General features: G+C 46.1%; 1 protein-coding gene across 2 annotated transcripts in view; it reads left to right on the plus strand.

Moving 5' to 3' along the window:
• Nucleotides 1-13,587, plus strand: part of bmpr2b (bone morphogenetic protein receptor, type II b (serine/threonine kinase)) — a 49,320-nt gene that overhangs the window by 9,090 nt on the left and 26,643 nt on the right. The window lies entirely within an intron of this gene.

Below are 13,587 nucleotides of genomic sequence, written 5' to 3' on the forward strand. Positions count from 1 at the left end.
TGGATTTCTCGATGAGGTGAGAAACAGCAAGTGAAAGGTTGGCATTTGACTGAGGGTTTGATGGAAATATTTACCATGAATGACCAGTTTGCCCTATAGCTTGAGCATGTTTCCATAAATCGTCTCCCATCAGCACTACTTATTATCTTCGTAGATCTCTAACCTACAAGGCATCCAAATTTATGAAGTATAGTTTCATTCCATCTTGAGAGATTTGACATTGCCCTCGTTTAATGACAGACCTGCTTCTTAGAAGTATAAAACAAACTATGTGCTGCATGGATAATGCCTTAGTCTGATTAAACCCCCTTATTGATGTGCTTGGGAATTCCCCGCAATATACAGATTTCTGTATATGTAGGTTCTTTCTTGTTTTTTGCATCATGGCATTTTTTCATTAGCCTTAGAATAGTGTTATCTCAAAGCAATGGTCTAGATTTAGCTTAGTAAAATCGTCATTTTGATTGAACACATTTCTGCAGTTTTCAGCACTCGTGGACCAGAAAGTCAAGTGAGGAGTCGACGATGACGCAATCAAAAAGAGTGAGATAAAGAAAAAGAAAGGGTCCCTCATGCCAGCTCAGCGTGACTGGCTGTTTGTCCTCCTTCTTTGTGTATTTCTGTCTGTTTTGATCACTCTCCCTGGCTCACTTAATAAATGGGCCGTCATCACCGTAAAGTGCTTTGGTGACTCAGGCGAGTGTGTATGCATGTGCGTGGTATGGTCATGAGAGAGCATGTCTCTGTGTGCTGTCTGGAGTCTGTTTGCCCATCTCCATGCCTTTGTTCTGTTCGTGCAGTTTGTTTGCATATCTTTGTGAGCGCCGTGTGCGTTATTTACAGCCTTTAGTGAACTGGGTGACAGTAAGAGAGTTCCTGTCTGCTAAGCAGGCAACCCAGCCAATTGTTTTTGTTTTGTTTTTGTTTTGTTTTGATTTTCTCTGTCCTTTCTGTCCTTTTTCACATCCCAAATGGCTACTACAGTACTGATGGGAGTCTCCAAATACTCATTAGTGTGTTACTGAAATCTGGAGCCCTGCCAGCAAGTTCATGCAGCCTTCCTTGGGAACTTGGAGCTGGAAGGAGAGGGGTGGAGCAGGATGAAGCAAGGAGGTGGAGTTTCACAGGGTGGGAGGAAATAAGCAGAAAAATGTTTTCTCTTCTCTGTTGTTCACATTTGGGATTTAAGGTTGTGTAGATGTAAATCCTCTTCAGGGAGTGTCGCTGTGCAGACCTTTAATTCCATAAAGGAAATCAAATTCTGTGTGGAAACCCTTTGTTTTTTCTGATACATTTTTCTTCTAATCTCCTTATACATTTGATGTGAAAGTTTTATCAAGTACAATCATTTGTATTGTGAGGCTGTGTGTGTGTGTATGTACCTGCTTCTTGTGAGGTGCTGTGTGTGCCTGTGCATGTTGTGAGGCTGTGTTTATGTAGGGATACTGTGATTGTGTATGTACACATGTTGTGTGTCTGTGTGTGTGGCACGTGTTGTGAGGCTGCATGTACGTGCCCGTGCGTGTTGTGAGGCGACATAGTTACCATTGTGCTGAATGTCTGGCACGTAATCAGATTATGCATCGTAAATCACAGAGAGAAGAGCAGCCCCTTGCTGTAAACTCATGTTTTGGTCCATAAGCCAGAGGGTGGCCTCTCTGTGCTGGGCCCAACCCAGCGCAGCTCAGCCCACCGAGTCCTCCCTCCCCTCTGCCCACCCACTCCCCTGCCTTTCACTGAGTCTTTTGGCTGCTATGGGGAAAGAGGCCTTTTCTTTATGTTAACTCAAAGCCAATGGTCATTTATAGCTCTGGGAAATGGACAATAGACCTCAAAGCACCTTGAAGTCTAGAATATAACTGGGCTGTAGCAGCAGACCATGGTCTTCAGCAGAAACTGTAACATCTGTAACTGTGGCACTCTGTAACTACGGTAACATGAAAGTTACAAGTTGTTTGGATGCAAGTTGCTTCCTTCAGGGGATGGTGCCATACAGGCCTGGTTCTGCTTTTCATCAATCTTGTCTTTTTCTGAATCAAATAATAACAGGAACAATAGATAAACTGAATCTATTAAGTAGAGGCGACATTCGCTTTACTTTAAGTAACCCTAAAGCTGCCTAAAAATGAAGCTTTTAGACATTTAATGGGATGGTCACCCTGGGTGCATGTGTAATTTTCTTGCCCTCAGTTCAGCGAGGAATACAGAGGCTCTTCATTCTAGCAGCAATACAGGATGAAAGGCTCCTCGACAGAGTCGTCGTCACACTGGTGTAAATCACATCGGCCTGAGATGTGTGTGCTTCCATTGTAACATAATTACGTGTTTCATCGTGGCTGTGTTTTGCAAGCCCGCATATGCTACCATCAAGCTGAAGCTCCTTTTACAAAGGTAGTGAGCTCCTCTGCTCTTGCCGCTGTCTAAGATCTCCCTGTCTGTTCTCCACCTCTCAAGTGCTCCAGTGGGCAGACCAGGAACGTCTGTGCCAAAGCTCATCATGGGTGGGGGGGGATAATATGATCCCAGGTCACTTCTGCTGTTATTAATACAGGTATTTTATTCCTGCTATCTGTCTCACACACATATGCTTTTGGTAAGGGTACAGTGTGTAGCTGCGGTTGGAAAGTGAAGGACTTTGAGATGGTTTGCATTCATGCTCGTGACTTTCCATAGCTGAGCATTGCTTTATGAGGAGAGAGAGAGAGAGAGAGAGAGAGAGAGAGAGAGAGAGAATGAAGAATGGGGGAAAGGAAAGGAAGCCAGATTGCTGTGTTGAACAGAAACGGGCACCTTGAGCTGTGGTGCGTAAACACTGAACATGTGTCCATTGCATTTTTCTGATGGAGTCTTTTTTTTTTTATGCTTTGTGTGTCTGTGAGTTTTGTGAGTGGTCAGTGGGAGCTCTGCTGACTGCTGTTTTAATGTGCTTTTCAGAGTGGCCTTGAGACACAGAGCCATCAATGAAATTCAGGAAGTTCTAGGCCAGCTGGGGGCTGTATTGGTTCTGGCTAATCTCAAAGCTGTCCAGCAGCACAGATAACCTGGGTACATCCATAAACAACTGACTGTTTTTAACACCAGGACAAAAATGGATGTGCATATAGGAATATTAAATTGATCTGCAGCCACGCGTTGCTAGTCAAGCCTTTAGTTTTTCTCCTTGCTTTAGTCCTTAAAGTTCCCTGTAACCTAACCGACTAAACGGATGTCCCTGAGTAGCAGGAAGCTGTGAAATCAGTGAAGATTTGTGGACTCAGAGCCTGTCCCTCAGCCTGCAACATTTACCACTCGCTTTTAAAAGAGTCTTCTGTTTCTACAGTGCACCTGCCCCGGTCAGTGTCATAGAGAATTTCAGTTTCCATTCCTGTGTGTAGCTTCCTATGTGTAGTATCCAATAACTACCAGGCTTCATATAACCTGCTGAAACATTAGTAGGAATGAGCATGAATGGATTGGTAAATTAACTATTTCACAAAATCAACTGAAGCTGTACTCAAAGCCTTAGGGAAGATGAATTGCATATGAAAACTGGCTTCTTTTTTGTACAGGGAATGGTATGTGTTGGGAGTTAACCAAGACTGCTGATCATTTCACCCTTTTTACCTATTTCACATAAAGCTTATTGAAGAAATGAAATGAGCAGATTAATGAAGACCATGCAGAGGAATATGTTCAGCATTTAACAAAATACGTAGTGTGCACTGATGAGGTTGTCATTATCTTTTCTGCTCTGATATTGTTGCTTTATTCCTCTGGTATTACTGTTTTATTGTATTATTATGGTATGTGGAATTGCTGTTTTTAAAAAAAACAATCACATGATCCACTTGTAGAAAATCTGTGTAGTCAACCTTGGAATTATCATGAGGTTTTTATTGAATTCTCTGGCGCAGAGAGCTCTCATGTGGCAAACAAGAGTTTTTGGCAAAGTTTCAAATTTTGTCGTTCATAAACAAGTGCTTTTTAGAAGAATGCTTGGTTTTCACAGTTGAATAAATTCAAAAGATGCAGGCATGAATTGCTAATCTAAAAGCCCTCAGTCGCACCAAGGTAAATTAAGTCAGGTACATGGTCCGGCTTCTTAGCAGAGCAGGACAGACAGATGGATGAACGTATGGAGAGATGGAGGGATAGCAGGCTATCTCCAGATGGAGCAGTACGGCTGACTGAGAGAGCAGGTGCTGCCCTCTGTGTCTTTCTGGGTCGTGGTCATGCAGACCATGTTTTCCTCTGGCACACCTGATAGCCTCCTGCCGAGCTCCAGAGCCCAGCCCAGGCTGCTCAGCATGGCATGGGGAATCGGCAACTGATTGACAGCTGTCCGTCACCATGCAAATAGGCCAGAGATTCTGCTGTGCCTTATTACAGAGCCAGACGCATTTCTGCAGCATAGTAATTTACTTAGGGGCAGGAAATTAGGCTGAAGTGGATATTGTGAAATTAGCATGCTCAAGCATGTTCACTTTGGTAAATCACCGTTTTTAATAAGAAGACTGCCCATAAGAGGCAGCTAGCAACTCAATTAAGTTACTACTTTTTTTTATGGCCCACGATACTTTTTCCCTCACAATTTTGAGAAAGCACATCATCTCTTAGCAAAAGCAATAATCCTCCTCCTACCTGATATGATGCTGGTGCATTCTCCTTATTAACAGCTCCTTGTCCAGTTTAGCCTGTATATGCTGAGGGTTGGCCTGTTACAACACCATAGTTGTTTATTGTCATTACATCCACTGAATGTGGATTACTCGCAGACATACATTGATTTGCATTTGACATCGCAGTCTCGTTGAGGATGTGGTGGTTCCCCACAGTGCTGGCGTTTGTAGGCATCAGCCACATCATGTAAACGTAAGCCTAGCAGAAGCTCCCGCTGGCTGAGAAGTGTGTGGTCAGCGGAGACAGAGGCAGGCAGCAGCAGAGCGGGGCAAGTCCACACCTGCCGCAGCTGCCTGGGGTGAGCCAACAGGTAGATTGACGGAGGAAGCATTTCGTGATACTCTCACTGATGTCACAGACGCGCTGCCGACAGACGGCTCTAATCCCGTCTGCCTCTCTGATTCATCGTCCCTCGGCAACCGTGCGCTGGCTCAGTGCCAGTCCTGGAGAGGGTGGGGTTGGGGTGGGTGGTGTGGGGAGGTGTAAAACTTCAAAAGCCGGCTTGAGTCAATACCTTATGGTTTTGGCGCCAATTAAATGTCTTGTTTTTCAGTGAATAGAGGCCGTGTCTGAGACTAGAATTGGGTGGGAAGCTGAGTATATGTATAAGGCCCGTCAGGAAGAACAGGAAGAGTGTTCTGAGCAGGATGTATAGTGACGATTAATGTACCTAATTCTGCTCTGTCTCGTGCTCTCCTCTGGCTGCTTGCTGTCATGTTCACCCTGGCTTCCTTCCCTGGCCTTCAGGTGTCCAATGTAGAGTTTTTTATTTCTTCCATTTTCATGAGTGGACGAGCGCGTGCACGGAAGCTCACACCGTACTCACTAGTGCAGGGCTGTGACAAACGTCCATTTCCACCTAGAGCTAGAGAATAAGCTGGTGATGTCTGTTGCCTAGGTGACATAATGAATGATGGGATAGTTAAGCACTCTAGACACAGGCTTTCATTCCCTCCTCCCTGCTGTGCGTAGCAGCAAGAATGGCAATAATAGCATTCTCTGCTTAAAAAAGAGAGAGTAGCTGTGATGACGTGTTCGAAAGCATTAGATTCAGTTCACATTCCGTTGTTACACTGTCTAGCATACATAGCATAGGCCCAGTCTGGTCTGTTTGGGATGCACTGTTCTTAAACAGGATCTGTCAATTCAGTTAATGTCAATTGTCAGTTCAGTTAATCTGATTTTGAATTTATGTAGCTATACAAAGTAAGACCATTTTTTTTGTCGATTCATGACATATTAATGCTCCAGTCTTTACTGCCTCCCTTCTGTATGAGAGCAGTTAATACATTTGGAACTGCTTCTCAGCCCCGTGACATTTCCAGGGTCTCGGTTCGTATTTTGTGGCTAGTGGGAGTGCTCTCGTCCCCTTAATGTCCTGTAAATACCTTCTGTTCCGTTTGTTCTTTCTCCCACTGAACTCAAACACTCGTCCAGAGCCCCACAGCTCCTGTAGCTTTCTCTTAGAGAGGGATAGACAGACAGACGGTGACAGAAAGAGCAAGACAGAGCTTCTAGAAGTCTACAGGCCAAAACAGCTTTAGTAGCCCTCAGGGCTGGAGGGGAGATAAGCGTCAGATCAGAGGGAGGAGTCCAGACAGGCGGAGCTGTCTACCCCCCCCCAAAGGCCTCTTCCAACTCCAGTTCCAGCTACACACACGCACAAACACACACACACGTATACGTACACTAGCAGTCTGGCATTTAGGGAGGAGGAGTGGACGAGAGGGTGTCATTATGTTAGTTGTGGAGATCACAGGGTGAATATTGCAGTCAGTGTGTGTGTTCTTTTGTAAGTTTTCCAGCTATAGCATAAAACTTAACACCATGGGTACTAACTGCCATGACAATGGTGATGTGCTTCTTAACGCTAACATTCTTCGATTTTTTTTTTTTTTACAGGAAGGCTATGTCTACTGTTAACAAAGAATAGTTTCTGCTGTGGAATAACTTATGTGATTATAACAAAAATGATTCTGTCAAAATAAGTTGTAGGCTATAAAGTAATATCAGCATTATCAGTACTAGACAGTATTGCGTTATAAACAGCTATATCAACACCTTTAGTTGTACCAGTCTACCAGTCTCCTCTACCAGTCTGAATGGTTTGCTATAAAATAACATAGGCTGATATTTCTATTATCAGCTCTGTACTATAAGCAATTGATAACAAAAAGCTTATGGTAACTAAATGTATTCAGCCTACTTCGTCATACTCATTCCAGACCAAGGCTTTACTTTAGCAGCTAATTCTGCACTGCTCTTTTCACGGTGAGCATAGAGCTCTGGACTGATCTCCTGACTTCCTCTCTGGGGTGAAGGCCACTGGACCTGTTAGCAATATGCCCCCTTTACAAAGGGCGGACTCGCTGGAATGAATGTAATCTTGGGGTTTTCTTTTTTTTCTTTTTTTTTTTTTTTTGGAGTTTGGAGTGCCTCGCTTAATTTTTTTCCTTTTTACTGTTCTTAATTTCATCAATACTGATCCTTTTCTTTTATCACTTTTTAAAAAATAAATCTACATGGATTTTTAACATATTGCAGTTCCATTGCCACATCCTGGTTGTTATTTGTTGTTGTTGTTGTTGTTTTAGTTTGGGGGTTGTTGTTTTTTGTTTGTTTTTTTGCTAAAGGACATCTGTGACGAGGCTTATTGTCGTCTGGGCTCTACACGATCAGCTCTGGCCACCACCCTTATGTATGTGTCATATCACATTTCATCAGTGAGTAATGGCAGCTGTTCCACATGAGGATCGATGAGAGCAGCTTGGATGCAAATATTGCACTGAGGACATATTTCAGGGAGTAGCTCTGTCTGATCAGTCTTCTCCACTGTTCTTTTCAGGGAGTAGCTCTGTCTGATCAGTCTTCTCCACTGTTCTTTTCAAGGAGTAGCTCTGGTAGTGAAAGAGTCTTCATTTGGTAATGCTGTTTCCAGTTGGCATACATATGGAACATATAATCACAACATACTACCTTCTTTTGCCTGAAGTCCGTTGGCTTTAGAATATCTACTATATCCTCAGCTGTATTCTATTTTGTGGTTGTCAAGGCCAGAGTGCATTGATTTTTCTCGGTAAAGTCTGAAGGCACTACTGTGAGTAGAGCAAAGTGCTGTGGGTTTGATTTCCAGCAAGCGCACGTTCCGGTAAACATGTATATACCTTCCCAGTGCTGTAAGGCTCTCTGGATGAGGGCATAGGAATGTACTGCATCTCATGTTTTAGGGCAAGTCTATATGGAGCTCTGCTGAGAGGGCATGTCTTGAGTCAGCTGTGTGCAGTTTTGCAGCTCGCTCTGCTCCTTACGCACTGTGCCATTCTTTGAAATGAGCGCTGAGTCCAGTGCAGTCCTGTCTGGGCTCTGCACTTAATTCACAGCCATAGCACGCCGGGAAACACCAGACACTTCACTGCTACCCATCCTTCTCCCACCTCGGCAGCTCGGGAGCGATTCTTTGAAACGCCCGGGAAAGCCGCAGAGCGATCTGTCTCGCTGTGCCCCATGCGGTTAGAGCCGGAGACATATGAGTCTCCGTCATGTTCCTGTTCCCCTAGCCCTCCATGACGTGGGCCATTAGTGTTCAGTGTGACTGCTTTGAAACTGGGTGACATAAATTAGTCGCGAGAGTGTCCGCTGGATTCTTGTTAACCTCCAGTTGTGTTATTCTGGTTACATGGGGTTTTGCACAGCAAGCCTGTGCATTACAGACTTTCCCTTAGGTATAGTGTAACAGGAATGATTAAAAATGTGGTCTTGTGGTACAGTTCAGGCCCTCTGTTAATTAGGAGGAAAACAAAGCATGGCTACCTACAGTTGGCCAGGACACACACATTCCACACTCGCGTTTTTAAAAATGCACTGCAACTAAAGTAAAAGGTTATTTAAGCGGTTTATTTTCTGATGTGTCATGCTCATTGTTGACATATTACAGTACGTTTTATTTTTTCTATTCAGTCAGCTTAGCCAGTGTATGAAGATGGAGTGGTGCTTAACCTTGGCCTGTAGAACCAGACATTAATGTAGTTCACTTGTTTTATAAAAAAAAAAGAAAAAAAAAAAAGTAAATTTATAAATAAATGGCGTTAACATCTTAATCAACCAAGAATGCTGACCTGACGAAAGGCCAATTCTGCTTTGCAGTGCGTTTTAAACTGTCTTTTACATAAGATACGTTGCCAAGCTGGGTTTGATTTGGCCTTCTCTCTTCTCTCTCTCTCTCTTGCCACTCATTTGGCAAATGGGCTTGTAGGATTCTGTGACATTTCAGGATGATTAATGAGTGAGTCAGGAAGCCCTTCATAAACATCCCCATGTTCTTCAGTGAGCCTGGCTCTTCAAACGGCAGCCTAACCTGGAGGTTTATCTGTGTTACGCAGGCTGCCCAGTGACGGAAAATCTCTGTGAACTGTTGTTCAGTTTTGGCCTTCACCTGAGCAAAGGGGTTAAGGTTCGTTCTGGGAAGGCAACTTTCTGGGGAAGAATGAACGCTCACACAAACACACACACACACAGTAGCCAGCACAGCAGACCTTGTGGGACCTACAGAACCCAGAGTGCAGTGGCCAGCACCCTCCTGCTGCGTCCTGGGAGGCAGGCATGCGTGGGCCCAGATGCTCAACTCCTGCTGCCACACAGACGGCCTCCCCTCTGCCCGGGATATAAATGCTACACGAATGCCTGTGGAAGCTCATGCTGGCCTTGCAGAGTTGGGTTCAATGGCTTAACAAATATGAGCAGACCAATATTTGGGGTTGATTTCTGTTTTTCTGGTTCACCTAAGCAGCAATACCCAAGCCCATTTTAGTCTGACGTACACATCTTCCCAGGCCCTTAATGAAGTATGATAAATACACTGGTCTCTTCTATATGAAAAGTTTGAAAGGTTGATAGATGTGCTTGGACTAGTGTTAATTAAGCACGATTTAATTAATTAATTAATTTCCCCCCCAGAAATGGCTTTCCCCCAGGAAAACCATAGAGTCTAAGACATAAAAAGGACAAAAGATTAATTCCATATAATTCCTGTCTTCTTCTCTCACAGGTAGAGTATGGTACTAGTAACACTAAGGTCATGGGTTGGATTCCCAGGGGAACACACACTACTGTCATGCTGATAAATATGTAAGTTGTGCTGGATAGGAATATCTGCCAAAGGCTGTACATTTGCATTATTTTACACGCTTTCCCATAGACTTGAATAAGGGGACATGTGTAGGCTATGCTGTATGAACGCAGCAAACATGAAGCGCAGAGGGAAGTGGCGGCTTTGAACGAAGACGTGCAATTTCAGCTCCATTGCCCTTCATCAGCGTTTGCTTGTGGGAGAACTGGCTGTTGCCAGTGACCTGAGCTGCCTGTTGGCTCCCAGTGTAGACGGGATCTGTGCGAAGTGGCAGCTCCAGGTCTCTGTGGGATAAGCCGTGCGCACTGCCGCTAAACAACCCCCATGACCACTGCAGTTAGGCCAGAGTGCACTGAGAGGATGGCTTCCAAAAGCGCCTCCTGCACGAGCCTGGGACCTTTTTCTCTATTATCTATGGACCAGGCGGAGTCAGTTCCATCTGTTCAGGGTCAGTTCAGGAGGCAAATTCAATTCGAGAGTTGATTTAATTGCCTAGAAAATCTGCTTAAAAACGTGTCGGCAACTGTTAACGAGGCTTTGAGCCGCGTGTCAGCGCATTGGCTGAATTGGCGGAATCAAAGCCGAGCTGAGTGAGGTGAAAGGGCACCTGCCCCAGCTTCTCCCGTGTGAGTCCTAAGCTTTAACCATTGCACGCAGAACCGTTTCCAAACCAGCAGTTGGCTTCACCCAGCACTGCGCCTGACTGCTGGGATGGTCTCTGGTGCCGCTGCTGTAGCAGATGGCCGAGGAGCGGGGCGACGTTCCCCCCCACTCCTACCCCCTTGCTCCAGGCCTGGAGGATGGGGGGCGGGGGCCAGAGGTCTCGCAGCCCTGTCCCCACGTAACGGTGCTCCCTCCTGGCTTCGGCCATCTGAGAGCCAGCCTGGCAGCCCTGCGGCCCGGAGAGTTGGGGACCGCGCCAGTACCCAAGACCAGCCCTCCTAAAGTGACGAGCCATGGGCCCTCGGGCCCTTTGGCAGGCCCTGCCTCAGCTTCTGGCCCGGGCAGACGCACAATAAATTAATCACGATTTGTACCCGGCTTAGGTTAAAGCGCTCTTTTATTTCCTTTCATTCTTTGCAAAAAAGCACAGATGTGTGTGTGTGTGTGTGTGTGTGTGTGTGTGTGTGTGTGTTTTCCCTCCCTTTTTCTTCAAAAGCTATTGAAAATGACTCACCGCTTTCTGTGGCCGAGCGTGTACGCACGGTGTGGGCAGCCTCACACGTGGTGTTTGGGGGAGGTGGAGGAGAGGGTGCAGGAGGCAGAGGAGGGGCTGGCCTGTAGCTCCTCAGTAAGGTAGAGTTGAGCGTTATCTCTGTAAAGGCTGCCGTGCCTCTGAGCGGGGGCTGGGCCACAGCCTTGAGCAGGAACGTAAACAGTAGCGGGGCAGCGCTGGGCTGGTACAGCCGAACTCCACCACCCCCGAACGAAGTGAGCCCCCCTCCCCCCACCACCACACCAGGCCTCAGCTCATTAGCTTCCCTTCTGCCTCAGTCTGTTGGCGTGGGAGCATGGAGAGGTGGGAATGGGCTATTTGCCTCTTTTTGTGTGTGTTTGACGTTATTGAAATATTACTTACTGTTTACTCTTTTGGAACTAGGAATAGCAAATTCTCAGAATTGCATTTTGCAGAGGCCAAATGTGGTTTGTGGGACTGATTTATAGAAACAACTGTTCAAGCAGAGCTTTAGGTAGCTTATGTGTTTTGCATGTGGAGTTCTCTCTCTGTCTTTCTTCCTCCCCCCTCCTCCCTGTCTCTTGCTCTCTCTCTCTCCCACTCTCTCTCTCTCTCTCTCTCTCTCTCTCTCTCTCTCTCTCTCTCGGATGCTTGGAGCCTGCTTTCCTGCAGTTGGGACGGCCTTGCGCTGTTTGCCATGTTCCGGGCCGCCTCGTATCGTCGTCCTGGGCAGCGGTGTGTGTGCGCTTCAACTGCCGCGCCTTGCCTCGCCCCACCCTGCAGCTCTGGAACAGGCAGACGCCTTTTCACCCAAATTACAGGAAACTGTCGCGCCTAATGGCCTCCCTCCCTGCTTCCATAACAAAGCCACGGCCCACGGCTCCCGGCAACACTCACACGCGCGCACGCACGCACACGCAAGGATTAGCCGAAGCACATTTTTTAGATTTTTTGGGGGCCTGGGGGGTGGTTAGGGATAGTTGCTGAAGTCTTGACAACAGAACGTGCTTAATGGAAAAGTAAGACAAGCTTTACAAGCTATAACACTAAAAGTAACACAAATTAGTAAATACATACTGTGTGATGTCCACAAGAATAATGTCATGAATATATTCAAAAAGTTACAGGAAAAAATTTAATGTTTGTTTTTTTTTTATATATATATATATACACACAATTTATTTATTTATTTATTTTAAGGCTACTTGTTGATTTAACAGGTGTTCCGAAAACCCACCAGTCGCAAGTAAAGCAGCAGCAAAGCCAACTCCGTCTTCTCCTTAGTGTGTGTAATGAGGAGCCCTGTGGAATCGGTCTGCCATCACCGTGCAAAAAGGCACATTCATTTGCTCATAACTGTGTGTGTTTCTGTGCAAGTGTGAAAGAACATGTGAGACTTTGGGGGGGTCAGGGTGTGTGTGAAGGGGTTGTTGCAGATGTAGTCTGACTGCTAAGGAGGAGCTGGTGCAGCCGTTTCAGGCATCTCTCCTGTCGAGGGGAATGACAAAGCCTTCCCTCGAGGCCATGCAGCAGCTCTCGCGCGCTCTCTCTCTCTCTCTCTCTCTCTCTCTCTCTCTCACGCACACGCTCTCACTCTCTCTCTCGTACCCTCTCACTCCTCAGCATCGAGTCTCCTCTTGTCTCTCCTTCAGATGGTGTCCCCACACCCCACCAACATACACACACACCCACACACATACACACCTCTACTGCTGAATGTTGGTGATACAATAGCACAGCTCCATGACTGCTCCTGGGTTGACAAACGACTGCCAGGCTGATTTTCCCTCTGTAACGCAAAGACCTGATCTGGGTATTTGCATGACAGGGAGGGAGCGAGGGAGCAAGAGAGGGAGAGATAGGATTAATTTGCTGGGTACAGTCGGGGTTTGTGTAGTCCACCTGCAGCAGAGATGGCTATCAGCAGAGACAGGCGTCCTGCTGCTGCCTGCCTCTGCTTATGGAAATGAGGACAGGACCTTTTCACTGCATCTACATCGCTCAGCACGTCTCGCTGGCTTTTAAATTATGTGGATGTGTCCAGAAGCCCCGCTTTATTCCTCCGCTAACAGAATGAGGCTGTAGAAGGTTCCATGCGGTGATGAGCTGTAACCATGAGGGATAGGAGTTGTGCAGGCCTGCACGTCCGTGCAGTGATGTTGTGCGCGACACACATGACTTAAGGAAGGAGTGCAATTGCCTTTCAACTGCCCCCTCCCTACTCCGTGGTGCAGGAAGCATTGTACAAGGGTTTTGTGGCAATAGTGCATTTGGTGCGGGTGAGAGAGAGAATGTGTGTGTGTGTGTGTGTGTGTGTGTGTGTGTGTGTGTGTGTGTGTGTGTGTGTGTGTGTATTGGGGACTAGCAGGTGCAGAGCAGGACCCAGGTGTTCTCTTGTTTGGCTCCCAGTGAGAGCGTTCAGACCACCTACAAGCTGAGCCCCAATTTTTGCATCTGATTAATTAAGATTTAATACTGTTGATCTGGACTGGCTTCCACCGCTCTGCTGTTTTACTGGGATTATCCTTGACATAATGAACTGCTGTTGCTTAGCTGCGCCTAACCAGCCTCTCATTACAGGAAAAATGGGCTGTATTCAATTATTTTGAGCAGTTTGGTATTTATG

Source organism: Electrophorus electricus, chromosome 2, assembly GCF_013358815.1.
Source record: "Electrophorus electricus isolate fEleEle1 chromosome 2, fEleEle1.pri, whole genome shotgun sequence".
NCBI lineage: Eukaryota > Metazoa > Chordata > Actinopteri > Gymnotiformes > Gymnotidae > Electrophorus > Electrophorus electricus.